Genomic DNA, 15,032 nt, shown 5'->3' with positions numbered 1-15,032 from the left:
CCTACTCTACTCGCTTTTACATGGGCATTGCCAGTCAATAAAAATATAACTCGATAGCCTTATTTTTTAAGTAGTGCTATTTAGAAATAATAGTTTTCTAAAATAGTTTTAAGGATTTTAATAGTGCTATTTAAATAGTTTTCTAAATCGTGTTATTGTCTTTAATGAATTTAATAAGTGATATAAAAGTCAAATGTAATACTTAAGAAAGAGTTAACATTCAGTTTGAAGCCCTTGCTACCAGATTCCTTTTGTAAGCCACTAGTATTTATTCACATAATCTAATATTCTTTTTGGCTAATTCTTTTGTCTCTTACATTACAAACATTTGTGGTTTTTTTTTTTAACATTACTACTTCAGTTTCCTTCACCTACTCCCTGTGCTAAAAGTTTAGCCTAAAAAGAATGGTTTACTTTTCTAAGTTGAAAATTATTTTTGCTTTCCTTTTTAAATACATTTTCTAATCTTCCATTTATTTGTATTAACTCTCCCAATAAATATTAACATCACCTATCATATTTATAACAATGAAGTACTTCATTAACAGTTTCAAAAGCATTTATGTTTTCATAATCCCTTTCACAAATGCAAAAATGTACTTATATATTTTGGGTTTTTTTTTTAATGTTCTACAGGCTGAAATGAAATACTGCAAACACAATATAATGTTTAATATAGTAGCTATAATGAATGAATACCTAACATTAAATTGCATAATGAGACTCAAGACTGAAGACATTATTAGATATCTACATGAGATAACCCTGGCATGATAAAAAAAACTTTTAAATAAAACAAATGTAGAAAAATTTTAAAATGATAGTCTGCACTTCTATCAGCAACAACAAACACAACTAAATCCTAAGGAAATTTTAGTATGCACAAACAAACTTTCAAATGTTATTTCTGTCAGCCTAACAATACCAGGGACTGCCCTTACAAATTGAGGGACAATAATGAACGTATTCTCAACTACTTCCCTCTTTCCCTATTTTCTTTGAACTAAGTGGGTTTGCACACTAGCTTTTGCATTTTTCAACTACTATTAATTTACAGGATTGAACTGGGGAAGAACTAGAGGGTGAATTAAGACTCAAATAATTCGAACCCTACAAAAAGAAACGTTTATCTGTCAGTTTGAAGGAAGAACTTTAAAGATGTTGCGATATGAAGCAGAATTATCACTACTATTAATTTCACAGGCATATTAAAAGGACCCCAGAAAGTGACCTCCTCTAAAACAGAGAAAGTTTTAGAAGAGGTTAGGAATATTTTAAGGAATTCTTTTCTCTACTCTCTTTCCAATGGCAACCTCATTTGGTGTCATACTTTTAATAATTAACAAGGTGCTGGTGATCTCAATCCTGTAGCTTGACTTTTTTTGTTTTTTGCAGAGCTGTTAGAGGAGCTCAGGAGGAGGTCAGGAAAAAATATATCTTAATCTTCTATTCTTAGATAAATGTCAAGTATATCTATCACCTCAATTAACCATAGGAAAAAAGCTGTCAAAATCTAATTCTTTTTTTGACAAGACGTTTATTCTGAAACAAGCAGAGGGAGAAGCAGGCAGCTGCATTAGAAAGAAATGAGTGTCACAGGGGTCTGAGCCACATGGGGAGCTTCCCATGTGCAAAATGCTGATTAGAACCATGGTGAATATAGGCCAACATGTTCCAGGTTTGTTGACTTAGTTATTGTAAATCTGGGGCTTCGCAGTTTGGTTGACCTTGGAATTGAGATTGTTAACAAAATAGATGTTTTCATTTCTAGCAATGCCACGCAAATAAAGATGAACTGATGAAAGCACTTTAAAGAATCACATAGGCAATTGTAAAGATGAAGGCAAGTTGTTTATTATAAGCATTTATTTTACCTTTGTTACCTTGAAAAAATTAAATTATAGAGCAGCTTTTTATATCCCTAATACTGACACAATTAAACAAAGTTAACAGATGGTCATCCATTTAGTCACATAATAAATATTTACTGTGTACTTTTGCACACAAAGAAATGTGCTAGGTGCATTAAAATACACACAAAAATTATAAAATGCAAATCCTTCCTTTCAGGACACTATAAACAATAAGACAATATAGTTGTATGCTGCTATAATATAAATTTTTTAAATATATTGGTCAATCAGCAATATTAATGTAATGGATTGAGTTTAGAGCTGTACTGTCCAGTACAGGAGCCATTAGCCATATGCAGCTATTTAAATTTAAATTAATTAAAATTAAATAAAACTAAAAATCTAATTCCTCAGTCTCACTACCCAGATCTCAAGTGCTCACTACTGGTTAATGCTTACTGTGTTGGACAGTGGTGCATTTCCATCACTGTGAAGAGGCTTATTGGAAAGCACTGGCTTAGAACATAGAAATATCCTATCAAGTTGCAGGAATTTATTAAACCTACTTAGCTGAGTCTTCATGAGTGGAAAAAATGGGTAAAATTTTGACATATTCAAAAGTTCATTTAATAGAGTATTAAATATAAGGAAAAAGCATGAACAAAAGTCAAGAAACCAAAAGGAAACCAGCATACAGGGTATATACAGGGAGGAGCGGCCACACTTATTAATTTATTTATTTTTACTGATGGAAGAATAAAGGATAGAAGTGGGAAATAAAGTTACATATTTTAGATGGACTTGCATCATTAATAAATTTGAATGGCAAAAACAATTTGCATTATACCATAACGACTTTAAGTTTGTTTTGCAGACATGTCCTCAAGTACAGTGTGCAGTATGATTTTAAGTGGTACTTTGAAGGCATTTTTAATTTTAACAGCTTTATATGTATTTTATGGATATGTAAACATATATATTAGCACGCAAAATCTTTAATATCACTGATATCATTGTTAGAGACAAGACTAAATTTTTTTCCATTAAAATAGTGAATTGAATCAAATTCACAGATGATCACTGTGTAGATAAGTCCCAAGGTTTTATATCTAAGGCAGTACACAGTGTGTTGGCTAAAATCATCAAGTACCAGCTTTAACACTTTCCAACTACGTGATCATGGGCATATTACCTTTTTCTGTGCTTCAGTTTTCTCTTCTGGAGAAAGATCTTAAGAGTAGAGATATTGAGTACCTATGTTACAGTGTTTGTGTAAGGGCTAATGGTAAAGCACTGAAAGGAGTGCATAGCGTGTAATAAGCCCTTAAGTTTTGCTATTATTACTATTAATATTGAAATCTGCAACATTATTAGAGATGTGCTTTAGAAAAGTTAATTCAGCAGCAGAATGTGACATGAATAAGAGAAGGAGATGATGCAATCTGGAAAAAGCAGGTGGAATACAGATTCAGTCATTCAAAGTCAAAGGTAGTACCTATGTCTGAAGAGTAATAGCAATAGGAATGTTGAGAAGGGGACAAATATATAGGTATAATACAGGTAGAATAAACAGGACTTGATAAATAATATAATAGAAAGATGAAAGAAAGAGAGAAGTCAAAGGAAATACCAAGGTTCCCAAGTCTAGGTAGAGGGGCACCAAGTAAAAGGAAATACCAAAGTTTCCAAGTCTACATAGAGAAGCAGATGTTTGGAAGGAATGATGATGGGTTTCATGTTAGAAATATTGACTTTGAGGTTTTGGTAAGAACTTCAGGTTGAGATATCCAAAAAAACAGTGGATATAAGGATCTGGAGTTCTGAAAAAAAAAAAAAAAGTCAAACTACAGGATTGAGATTGTCAGCACATTGTTAATTATTAAAAGTATGACACCAAATGAGGTTGCCATTAGAAAGAAAGTAGAAAAAAGAATTCCTAAAGAACATCTTCTCTTTTAGGTAACCTGAGACAACAACTGAGATTGAGATAGAGAATTCAGAGATGTGGATGAAAACCAAAGTATAAAAGAGTTACGAAAAGGAAAAGATAAGCAGTGGTATTAAGTGCTACAGAGTGGTTGAGGAGGATGGGAATTGAGAGAAGTTATTGGTTTACTAACTAGGAATTATTGGTAACTTTAGAATAAAAAGCCTGGAATAGGCCAAAACCAGTTCAGGCTTGACTTGAAGGTCAGATGTTGGTAGTCTTTCTATAAATTTAGCCACAAAAGGAAAGAGGGAAAGTATGTTTGCTTGAGGAAATGACAGGAGTAAAGGAAAGTTTTTGCTTTTTTTGCTTTGAGTATATTTGTAGGCTGAAAAACTAGTGAACGTAAAGGGTGACTGAAAACTGAAACAGAGATTATAATTCAAAGAGCTAGATCCTGAAGCTAGTGAAATAAGAGTGAATCTAGAAAACACCAAGAGAGTTCAATCTTGGACAGGGAGGAGAAATTTATCTTTGGGAAGAAAAGATGAAGGAGATAGGTGAAAATCTATAGAAAGTTAGACTGAAATTTGTCATTTTCAGTAACTAAGATCAAAAGTCCTCAATATGCATTCACTTATTCAAAAAATATTTGCTGAGTGTCCACAATGTGCAAGAGAGATTCTGTTCTATAAACTGGTGATACAGAAATGAACAAGACAGGGAGAAACCTGAACTTACCCAGTTAATATATTCTAGAGTGAGGAAGAATATAGCTGCAAATAAACAAAAGCTGCAGTAGATGGTGGAGAGCACCAATATTTAGAAATAGGGTAAAAGAGAAAAGAAAGAAGAAATGGCAAATAATAATCAAAATAATTATAAATCATGACATGGTTTTGGAGAAAATTAAATCAGACAATTAGATAGAGACTGAGTGGATAGCTCTTGGTCAGCAAGGGAAAGCAGGGAGGCCTCTCTGAGTTTGGCTAATATGAGCTGAAATCTGAATGTGGTCAAGTCTACTATGGGGAGACCAGTAGGAGGAATGTTCCAGAAAAAGGAGATAACAGGTTTAAAAATCCAAAATGGGAATGATTTAGCCTGGAGGGATAGAAAAAGGAGAGTGGCCATTGCACAGTCAAAATGAAGAAGAAGGTCTGATGTCTTGAGTAAATATTGGTGTCAGAAGTGAGTTTTGAGTGCTTGTGAAATAGAATTTTGGAAGAGACATAGAGAAATGAAAAGTATTGAATAGATATAGAGTCACATAATTTTGTCTTCTCTTGCTCACATATGCTTCTAAAAGTCTAGTGGATCTCAGCAATCTGTCCATAACATCTTTACTCCATCATCTACACTCGCAGCCTAAGATGATTTTATCCAGTTCCTTAGTAACACTTTTCTATATGCCAGTAACTCCCAAATCCATGTCTTCATCCAGGACCTCTCTGCTGAACACAGTAGCATTCCATCAGTTGCCCACTTGGCAACTCTACTTGGATATCTCAGAAGCCTCTCTAACTCAGCACATACAAACTAGAATTCTTCACTACTCCCTCACTCTCAGATACATTGCTCTTGTCCCCTATTTTGTAACTAATAGCTCTCATCCACTTAATTGCTTAGGACAAAGACTAAGCAGGCATATTAATTGTTCTTCTTTCATGTCCCACACCTGTCAAAACTCAGTAAGTCCTGTCATCTTTACCTACAAAATACATCTCCAAATAAACCACTCTCACGAAGTCCACTGTTACAACTCTATTTTTTCAGTTTAATTTACACTGTTCTAATAAACTCCTAATCATTCCCCGTTTCAACTCTTGTTCTTCTACAATCCATTCTCCCTAAAGCAGCCTAAGTAATCCTTTCCTAGAAGAATCCACATAGAATTGGTATTAATTATTTCTTAAATATTTGATAGAATTTGCCAGAGAAGCCATATGGGTCTAGAATTCCTTGGTGGAAAAATTTTAAGTTACAGATTTCAATTATCTATTTTTATTGATATAGGGCTATTCAGGTTTTCTATTTTATCTTGAATCATTTTTGTAATTTTTGTCTTCAAAAAAATTTATTCAGGGCTTCCCTGGTGGCGCAGTGGTTGAGAGTCTGCCTGCCGATGCAGGGGACGTGGGTTCGTGCCCCGGTCCGGGAAGATCCCACATGCCGTGAAGCAGCTGAGCCTGTGAGCCATGGCCGCTGAGCCTGCACGTCCGGAGCCTGTGCTCAGCAACGGGAGAGGCCACAACAGTGAGAGGCCCGCGTACCACACACAAAAAAAAATTCATTCATTCAATTTCTGAAATTTATTGACACAAAGTTGTTTATAATTGTATCCTTTTTAAATACAGTATCTGTACTGAAGTCTCAGCTTTCATTCTTGAGATGGGTAATCTGTGTTTTCTAATTTTTGCTTCATTAGTTGAGCTAGATATTTATCTTTTTTTTTTTCTTTTCAAAGAATTAACTTTTGGTTTCATTGAGTTTCTCTGTTTTGCTCATTTTTTTCTATTTTTATTTCAATAATTTCCTCTCATATTCATTATTTTACTTATATTAGATTTAATATGCTCTTCTTTTTTGAGCCTCTTAAAGTGGAAACTTAGGTAATTGACTCACCCTTTCCTTTCTGTGAGAATTTACTATAACATTTTCCTCTAATACCACTTTAGCTGTATCCCACAAATTTATTTGTGTTTTAAATTTAAATTTGTTGTGTTGTTTTAAATTTATTCAGTTCAAAATATTTGTTGTGTGGGTTGTGTTTTAAATTTATTCATTTAAAAATATTTTCTCATTTCCTTTTATTTCTTCTTTAACTCAAGTTATTTAAAAGAGCATTATTTAATTTTCAAATACATGGGGATTTTCCCAATATCTTTGATGTTGATTTCTAATTTAGTGCATTATGGTCAGAGGACATACTTTCTATGACTTTTAAATGTTCTTTTATACATCTTTTTGAATGATACTGTGTCTTATTGCCCAGAATATAGCCTACATTGCTAAAAGTTTCATATACTATTGAAAATAAATGTATTCTTCTGTGGTTGGGTAGAGCATTTTATAAATAACAATTAGGTAAAATCAGCTAAGAGTATTGTTTCATTCTTCTATACCTTTACTGAATTTCTGTCAACTTGTTCTACCAATTATTGAGTGGTAATAACTATAATTGTTAAAGTGTCTATTATTCCTTTCAATTCTATAAAGTTTTTCTTGAAGTATTTTGGAGTTCTGTTATTAGATGCATTCACATTATAAATGTTATATCTTCATGTTATATTGATACCTTTATCATTATGAAATCTCTACCTTGGTGTCTAGTAATAGTCCTTGTGTCAAGTCTATTTAATCTTATATTAATATAGCCACTTCAGTTTTCATATGCTTACTGTTTGTATTTGTATATTATACTTTTTCTATTATTCTACTTTCAAGATATTTATATTTAAAATCCACCTCTTACGGTCAAAATGTGAGTCTTGCTTTTTATCTAGTGTGGAATATCTACTGATTGAAGTCTGTTTAAATTTAATATAATTATCAATATGGTTGGACCTATTTCTGACACTTTGCTATTCATCTTTTGTTTGCCTCACCTTCATTTTATTCCTCTGTTCCTACTTCCCACCTTCTTTTTTGTTAAACAAATAATTTTTATTACACAATTTATTTTCTCCTTTATCTCTTAAACAATTCAGTTTCTGATGAGAATTCTTTTTCTGGCTTACAGACCACTGTCTTCTCACTGTGTCCTCACATGATCTTTCCTCCGTATGTGTGCAGAGAGAGAATGAATGTTCCGGTGTTTCTTTTTATAAGGACACAAATTCTATTGGACCATGGCATCACCCTTATGTCTTCATTTAAACTTAATTACTCCCTCAAAGGCCCCATTTCCAAATACAGCTACATTGGGGATAGGGTTTCAACATACAAATTTTGAGGGAAAAAAATCAGTCCATAAGAAGATAATATGTTATAGTTACTCTGAAACCTCTTTTCTTCTTCTTAAGATTATTGGTTTTTGGTGCCATGAACTTGCCTGAACTCAAACTAAAATTTGTTTGTCCCATAGTGTGGAAAAGATGATACCCCTGCCAAGTTCTCTTGGCTTCTAATTGCTGCTTTTTTGGCCTAGCTTCCATGTTGGTTTCTTCTGTACCTGTTTAGTTTAGATGTCTGCCAAGGAATTTAGCTGAGCTGATACTCAGATTTTTAGGCTCATCCTTTTGGTGGTTTCTTGCCTCCAGGGCCTCTGTAGTAAATTTCCAGTTACTTTTCTACCCCAGAATTCTTTCTTTTGACAAATCAATCTAATAAGGCTACTGTTTTCTGCCACTCAAGCTCTCTGTGTAATAGGGAATGCGCTCAATCAAAGGAATAACAAACTCCAGTATTTTGACGGAATTAATTCCATCTTTCAAAAGACCCATTTCTACTTTCTCCCTGCTTTTGAACCAGAATGCCTGGGGTCATCCATATGCATGCATACTCTACTGGTCATCCAAGCATTTGGACAAAGTTTATACTCAGATTTTTGGATTTCAACTCTTTTGTGGTACTCCTGCTTCTAAAGTTTTTCCTAAATATCCAGTGATTTTTCCTGCTTTGAAATTGAGTCATTTAGGCTAAGTTGTTTTTTTTTTTTTAAAGCTACAAAATTGTACTTTCTACATGACATAGTGGCAATCATTCAGTAGTAAACTCTTCTCAAGTTTCTGCCTGCCTTTGGTCATTTTCCAGTATCTTCAAATGATTGTTTTTGCTTTTCTTCCAGTTTCTGTAATTGTCTTTTTCAGGAAGAATTGCCTGAACTTGTCACACCACCTATTATCAGTGATCAATTTTACACAAAAATCAGATCATGTCACATACAAGCACACACATACACAGTGGCTTAAAAATCCAAAAATCGCTTTTCCCTTCAAGTAGATTAAGGTGCAAACTCAATATCCTACAGTACTCTCCATAATCTATCCACTGTCTAAATATCTGGCCTCATTTCTTTCCATTTTCCTCCTTATTCACTATACTATAGCCATAATAGCTATATCAGCTAATCAATAGTTTGCTTAATCAACAGTTTGCCCACACCCTATTCCTCTAAAAAGATAATTTTTTCATGTTCTTGTTTTTTTATACAAGCTACATATCTCAGGAATGTGGGAAGTATAGGTTTCCTGCTTCCGCAGACATATTTAGAGGTGGACCTGATATACCTAAGAATAATTGTATTCCCTTCACCACTGATTAGTTCAGCATTGGTTGTTTGAAAGATATGGGTAGCAGGTGAGAAGAGGTTGACAGAGCTTCTAAGAAAGTTCCTTCTCATTCTTCTAAGAGACATTTGGGAATTAATTTCCTTGTCCCCTGAACCTGAATGAGTAAAGTCTGATAGATACCAGCCTCCATCCTAGAGCCACAAAGTGAACTGACCTTCAGTACAAATCAAAGGTTAATGTGAATATACTGGGGAAGAAAATGAAAAGAAGGGAAAAAATATGGGTTCTTGATAATGGGATCTGTTGGGAAAGGCAGTCTTCTGCTTGCAGTCTTTCCACCCCATCTTAGCTGCTTAAGAATAGGCCTTGGGCCTGGAACACATCCTTATCAAGACATCAAGACTCCTCATGGCCATAAGCGTGCTGGGCTTATCTCTTTGCATGGGAATATCTTTCCCTGTTTCGGATTCAGTGTGTTCTCGACTGCTCTGCTTAAGCATGTGCAATATATGACACCTGGTCAACCCTGCTGCAATAGCTGCTCCTGCAAGGAGAGACTCCTTCTGCTACAGCACAAGAGACATGCATGTAAGCCAGTTGTCCTACATTGGCTGTCAGTAGGGAACTGCTGGCCCTGGGGAACCAACTCCCACTCCAGAACTGATCTCGCTGTCCCTTCCCTATATCCAATCCAGTGCTTGCCTGTGTCATGCTTTCTTTGATGACTCCAACCAAGCTGCAGTGGGCAAAACTGTCTTTGAACTTCTACTTCTGATAAAATAGGCAACAGATGCCACTGGCTCAACAGGATCAAACAACCCTGAAAACTACCTGACCTTTGCACTTCTGGTTATGTGAGCCGAAATGTGTCTTAATTGTTTTAAACTATTGGAAATGTTTTTCCCTTTCTTATGAAAGAAAGTATACTGGTCTTCTTTCTATTTCACAAAAATACCAAGCTTGTTCCTGCTTTCAGGCCTTTTCAATTATTATTACTTATTTTTAAGACCTCTTTCCCCAGATCTTAATTTGCCTGCCTCCTTTTCATCATTCAAATTCCAATTCAAGTACAGTCTCTTCCGAGTCTTTCCCCAACAAGCCTGGTTGAAGTAATTTATTGTCCCTAATTTATTTTCTTTTTCTACTTACTACTATTTGATCTATTGTTCATATTTTTCTTTTAATTATCTATCTATCTTTCCTAGTAAGAATTTCAACTCTTTGAAGGCAAACACTGTCTTATTCACTATTGTATTCTCAATGCCTAGAAGAGGATTTGTAGCTAATAGACCCTCGACAATCAGTTATCAACTTAAAAAATAGCATAAATGTGTCAACTTGGCTAGAAAAGTTTTAATGGTGAAACTTATTCTTCATTAGAATAAAAATCTTCCAAATTTATATTATAAAACTAGTTTACTTATAGGAGAAAAATGTCCATTATATCATCTGAAGTCCATATTGTTTAGTTCATAGATGTTTGCTCCCCATTAATTCCTTGGAGATTTTTACTCTCCAAAATAGTTGTATATGAATTTTCACAACAGAACAGTCTCTTCAACTTGAAAAAATAGGTTTAAAGGTCATTTTTCCATCACTCAAATTCCTGGAAACAAATCTGTTTACTTGGGAGAAAACCCAAATACTATCATCTTACCATTAGTCAAAAGACTTGCATTTTTCTTAAATGCTATCCAAATGAGGTTTTTTCAACCAGACTTTGTAAATTAGCTAGCTCATATGCCCAGAGAACAAAACAAATAATTTAGATAACACAGAAATTCTTCATTACTTTAATATTCAACAGCATCAGAAGAACTATTCCTGAGTGATGAACGGAAAATATGCATTTTTGTTGGTGTGAAGGACTTGCGTTGACCTTTTCAGACTTAGGGATCTGTTTTCCAAAGCACTGTCTGCAACAAAGTGAAAGACCAGTTTCGAAAACACAGATTTCTAAATGTTAAGGAAACGTAAGTATAAAATGTGGAGTCCCCTTAAAACTTCTTGCTTTTGTTTTTTATCTCTAATAGCTTTGGAACTCTTTTTTTTTTATCTTAGTTGCAAATACTACAGGGTAATAATGCATGAAAAATAAAACTCAGCATGTACTAAGCGACTGTGTTCAAGCACTATCTTCAATACAGCCTTTCTCCATTGCCTGCCACTGTCCCTATATGACACTTTCCCCATCTCAGTCTTAAACATCTAGTGTCCCATCCTTAATTAAGACTCACTCTGAGCACGACTTTCACATATGAAGCCTCAAAGTACCCAGCAACTATCTGACTCTTCTTTTTCACCTGAATTTCTTCTTCTATTCCCTCCTGTGAATTAGAAAGCTTCTCTTGAGAGTAATAAAGGGGCAGATTGAGGCACAAACTAACTTTCTAAAAAAAAAAAAAAAAAAAACATTTTAACTTACAGTATTAATTATGCTCCTATTTATAATACGTTCCCTTGTTTCTTGTGTTGGCTGCAATTACATATTTCACACTTAATTTGCCCCTCATTCTCCTCCTTCAATATAACCACTACCTTTTTTTTTTTAAATCCTAGAAAATAGTGATCACTCTAACACACCACTTAAACTTACCCCGTGTGTACCCATTCTCTATTAAAATATAAACGTGATGGGGCACACAGAATTATGGCTTGAGGAAATAAAAGTATTTTGTTTACAACTTCAAGACTCATTTAAAAACCAAATTTTAAGACTTGCTGACATGAAAACTTCAAATCTCTTTTAGAAAAACAAATTTCTCTTTCCTAATTTGCCTTATAGTTTGATTTTATGCCTTCCCTGCCTCATTTGGTTTTTGGTCGACTCACTCTAGAACATGATGACAATATGATACCCACATACAACTGTGGCTTAACCATTACACAAACTGACTGCCCTGGAATGTCAACTCTATCTTGTCACAGACGTGCTCTGAAGCTTTTTAATCATAGAACTGGCCACAGATGGAAACCCAGGACCTGGCATAGGTCTGTGAGTCTGTTGGACTTCAAAAGTGCTAGAGTTTAAAGTCCTCTGCTGAGAATCAAATGCTACAGGGCAGGAAACCCACACTAAACAAAACCAGAGGAAAGAGAATATTGCCAAATTACAGTTACTTTAGGACAGATTTTCACCTTATGATCCCATCGGGTACAGTATAGAATCCATGATAATCTCCTTTCATAGGGTGAAATCGGCACCACCTTTTTCTGTAATCCTCATCAAAGAATTTACAGAAATAACAAGCCTTTTAAAGGAATCTGTTATTAAAATAATAATGATATGTTACATTTATATAATGTAATACTGTGAGTTAAGGTGACATTAGAGAGCTGATACTCTGTGAGATTACCTGAGAAATATTAAACCAACAACCAAGAAACTCAAGCGTTCCACAAGTTTGGCCTTTTGATATATATTTATCCTGGTGAATTCCCTTATTACAGCAGGAAACTTCAGATGACCCCTCTCCTAGGTGTTGCAGTTCCTCTCTGGCACTGATGAAATACCTGACTGAAGGGGCCAAAAGGACTCTGCATAGATAGTAAATCTCAAACAATGACATCAAGACCTCTCCTTGGGGAAGGGATACATGACTGAGACCCAGATTACTTCAGGAGTGATAAGTAGTGGACACCAGAAGAGCAAGTATATCCATTTACTAGATTGTCTGCTGGCAGGTTGGGGACCTGGGAACATTTCCTGACTTAGTAAATAAGGTATCCAATGTTAGGGTTCCTCAACTTCTTGAGTTTTTCTAAAGGCTTAGAGAAAACCATCCAATAGGACAAATAGAAAAATAAAACTGCATTAGTCTTATCCTCCATCTCAAATTCAGCCAGAATCATGAGTGATTTTAATATCCATGAACACAAATTAGGCAAAACCCTGCCTAAAGTTTCTTAAATTGCCTTAACTTAATTATATTAGCTTCAGCTCTATTTCAGCCACCCACCTGAGATCCAACGTCACCCAAAGCAGCTCTGTCTCTGACATCTTTAACATTAATATCTTGCTTTCTGACCACAACCCTCAATTCTTCCAGCTCCCTTGTGTATTTTAATCCATTTCCATTTTAACCTCATTGGCAACAGAGTCAGTGGTTAAGTGTGTGGGCTCTTAAATCAGTCGGCTTGGATCCACATCCTGGATCAGTTGCTTCCTAGCTGTGTCAACTTAAACAAGGCCTAATTTCATCCTATAAAGAAAATGGTATTATGTCTATCCTAGCAGATACTCAAGTCCATCTAATACAGTTGTTATGGTGATAAAATGAGGCAACATGGAACATTTAGCATAGTGTAGGGTATGGAACATAGTAGGTGCTAAATAAATGTTAGTTATTTTTGTACCCATTTATTTATTCTTAAATTTGTTCATTTTCTCCTGATTTCTTCCATATCCAGCCTAAAATCTGTGCTCCATTACTTTCTTTTCTCCACATAAGACATAGACAAACTTAATAAACTAGCTGCTCTGTTTCACACCAACACTGCTAAAAACCAATGGGAAAATACATAACTGGGTATTAACTATCAAAAGTATAAGACCTCCCAAAGCAATTGTGCTATTGCTATGGTTCAGTAAACCTTTTACATGTCAACAAACAACAATATCTCTAAATATTGACAGCATATATTATAAGCCATATTCCTCAAATATCTTTTATTATCTCCTTTCTGTAAAAATTTTAAGAATAATGATTCCTTCCCTTCGAGACTGTGTTATCACATCAATTATCTCTCTCTTTTTTTTTTTCATATATTTTTATACTACTGACTTTTTCCTAGATCCGCCACAACATTTGCTGAGTCCAGGGGAAAAGTACAAATGGAGGCCTGTGTACACTTTTTTAATATTTAAAAATTATAAAACAAACTAACAGAACCATCTGGTTCTACCCAGGATGGAGTAACAGCAATCTGGTTCTACCCAGGATGGAGTAACAGCAATCAGATTTACTATCCCACCTGAAACAAACCCATGCTTCACAAACACAGACCAAACATATAAAACAATGTTTTTTAAGAGTTTGGACAACAGTTAACAGATGACAGTGATCCCTGAGAAATGGGGAACAAATGAGGTGAGCCCTACAATTTCTTTAATTTACTGTCTTGAGAGAGTTCTCAGGCCACAACAGAGGAGGAACAATCTGGGAGGACCCCAGTGGACTCTCTGAATAAAGGAGACAGAGCTGGGAGTACAGGGAGAATAAGGCTGCTAGAGTTCAAAGGACAGAGTACCCAAGAGGAGAGACTTGCACAGAAACAGAACCCTGGATGTCTGCAGAGGATCAACTCAAGCATTTGGCAGAAAAATTATAGTGAGTGCCTGTGAGAAAACTACCCCAAGCCAGGGCAAAATCGACAGGAACAATGCCTGGCACTACCAAGGGGTTAGGAAGAGTGCCTTTTCCCATCATCCAGACTAAGAAAACTTATCATTCACAGGTAATTAGGTGGACTACTCACAAAGGTCTTGCCTCAGGGTGAGGAAAAAATTAACTCAGGATGAGCACAAAACTAGGCCCAGTGAACAAGTCATAATGGAAAAACCAAAAAGGATCAAACTGTTTCTAACTAAATTAACTATATCCTGGAATAAAGTTCAAGAATATTTATAGGAATACAAAAGATCCAGTGCTCAAAAAGGTAAAATTCACAATGTACAGCATCTAGTCAAAGATTACCAAACTTGCAAAAGAACAGGAAAATGACCCATAATGAGGAGAATAATCAATAAAATGAAACTGACCCAGAACTAACAGAAGTGTTAGTAAAGAAGGACAACAAAATGTTATAATAACAGTATTCAGTGTTACAAGATTAAGTAGAGACATGAAAAATATAAAAAAAGACCCAGATCTAACTTCTAGAGATAAAAACTTCAGTGACTAAGATAAAAAATACACTGAATAGAATTAGAGGTAGATTAGGCATTGCAAAAGATTGGTAAACTTGAGAGCATAATAGAAATTATTAAAAATGAAACAGAGAGAAAGAAATAATATT

This window comes from Mesoplodon bidens (assembly GCF_964165515.1).
Source record: "Mesoplodon bidens genome assembly, chromosome: 5".
NCBI classification, from domain to species: domain Eukaryota; kingdom Metazoa; phylum Chordata; class Mammalia; order Artiodactyla; family Ziphiidae; genus Mesoplodon; species Mesoplodon bidens.
This window is presented reverse-complemented; position numbering follows the sequence as displayed.